We start from the raw sequence: 2,500 nt of genomic DNA on the forward strand, positions 1-2,500 counted from the left end.
TAACAGAACCCTAATCATAACCCTAACCCGACCCTAACACTAACACTAACCCTTAAGATAACCCTAGCCCTAACCCTAAAACCTAACCCTAACCCTGAACAAAACCTAACCCTAACCCTAACCCTAACCCTAACTTTAACCCTAACCTAACCCAAACCCTAACCCTAACTCTGACCCTAACCCTAACCCTAACCTAACCATAACCCTAACCCTAACCTAACCCTAACCATAGCCCAAACCCTAACCCTAACCCTAACAGAACCCTAATCATAACCCTAACCCTAACCTAACCATAACCCTGAACATAACCCAACCCTAATCCTAACCCTACCCGTAACCCTAACTTTAACCCTAACCTAACCCAAACCCTAAACCAAACCCTAAACATAACCCTAACCCTAACCCTAACATAACCTTAACCTAACCCTAACCCAAACCCTAACCCTAACCCTAACCCTAACCCTAACCCTAACCCTAACCCTAACCCTAACCCTAACCCTAACTCTAACCCTAACCTAAACCTATCCCTAAACATAACCTAACCCTAACCCTAATCCTAACCCTAACCCTAAAGCTAACCCTAACCCTAACCTAACCCTAACCCTAACCTAACCCTAACCCTAACCCTAACCCTGCCAGAACCCTAACCCTAACCCTAACATAACACTAACCCTAACACTAAACCTAACCCTATCCCTAACACTAAACCTAACTCTAACTTTAACCCTAACCTAACCCTAAAATATAACCCTAACCCTAAACCTATCCCTAACCCTAACCAGAATACGAACCCTAACCCTAACCCTAACCCTAATCCTAACCCTAACCCTAACCCTAACCCTAACCCTAACCCTAACCCTAACCCTAACCCTGAACATAACCCAAACCTAACCCTAACCGTAACCCTAACTTTAACCCTAACCTAACCCTAACCCTAACCCTAACCCTAACCCTAACCCTAACCCTAATAACCCTAACCCCTAACCCTAACCCTAACCCTAACCCCTAACCCTAACCCTAACCCTAACCCTAATGGCGGATCTAACCCTAACCCTAACCCTAACGCTAACCCTAACCCTAGCCTAAACCCTCTAACCCTAACCCTTACCCTAACCCTAGCCCTAGTTCTGGGACCCTAACCCTAACCGTAACCCTAGCTCTGGGACCCTAACCCAACCCTAACCCTAACCCTAACCCTAACCCTAACCCTAACCCTAACCCTAACCGTAACGGAACCCTAATCCTAATCCTAACAAAACCCTAACCCTAACCCTAACCGTAACACTAACCCTAAGCCTATCCCTAAGAGAATCCTAATCCAAACCCTAACCCCAACCCAAACCCCAACCCTAACCAAAACCTAACCCTAACCCTAACCGTAACCAAAACCGAACCCTAACCCTAACCGTAACCAAAACCGAACCCTAACCCTAACCCTAACTCTAACGGAACCATAAGCCTAAACCTAACCCAAACCCTAACAAAACTTTCACCCTAACCCTAAACCTAAACCTAACCCTAACCCCAAACCTAACCGTAACCCTAACCCTAATCCTAAAGCTAACCCTAACCCTAACCCTAAACCATTACGATAACCCTAACCCTAACCCTAACGCTAACCCTAACCTAACCCTAACCCTGAACATAACCCAACCCTAACCCTAACCCTACGCGTAACCCTAACTTTAACCCTAACCTAACCCTAACCCTAACTCTAACCCTAACCTAAACCTATCCCTAAACATAACCTAACCCTAACCCTAATCCTAACCCTAACCCTAAAGCTAACCCTAACCCTAACCTAACCCTAACCCTAACCTAACCCTAACCCTAACCCTAACCCTGCCAGAACCCTAACCCTAACCCTAACATAACACTAACCCTAACACTAAACCTAACCCTATCCCTAACACTAAACCTAACTCTAACTTTAACCCTAACCTAACCCTAAAATATAACCCTAACCCTAAACCTATCCCTAACCCTAACCAGAATACGAACCCTACCCCTAACCCTAACCCTAACCCTAACCTAACCCTAACCCTAACCCTAACCCTAACCTAACCCTAACCCTAACCCTAACCCTAACCCTAACCTAACCCTAACCCTGAACATAACCCAACCCTAACCCTAACCATAACCCTAACTTTAACCCTAACCCCTAACCCTAACCCTAACCCTAACCCTAACCTAACCCTAACCCTGAACATAACCCAACCCTAACCCTAACCGTAACCCTAACTTTAACCCTAACCTAACCCTAACCCTAACCCTAACCCTAACGCTAATAACACTAACCCCTAACCCTAACCCTAACCCCTAACCCTAACCCTAACCCTAACCCTAATGGTGGATCTAACCCTAGCCCTAACCCTAACCCTAACCCTAACCCTAACGCTAACCCTAACCCTAGCCTAAACCCTCTAACCCTAACCCTAATCCTAACCCTAACCCTAAAGCTAACCCTAACCCTAACCTAACCCTAACCCTGCCAGAACCC

The sequence above is a fragment of the Aythya ferina genome (genome assembly GCF_964211825.1).
Source record: "Aythya ferina genome assembly, contig: HAP1_SCAFFOLD_352, whole genome shotgun sequence".
Classification (NCBI taxonomy): Eukaryota; Metazoa; Chordata; class Aves; order Anseriformes; family Anatidae; genus Aythya; species Aythya ferina.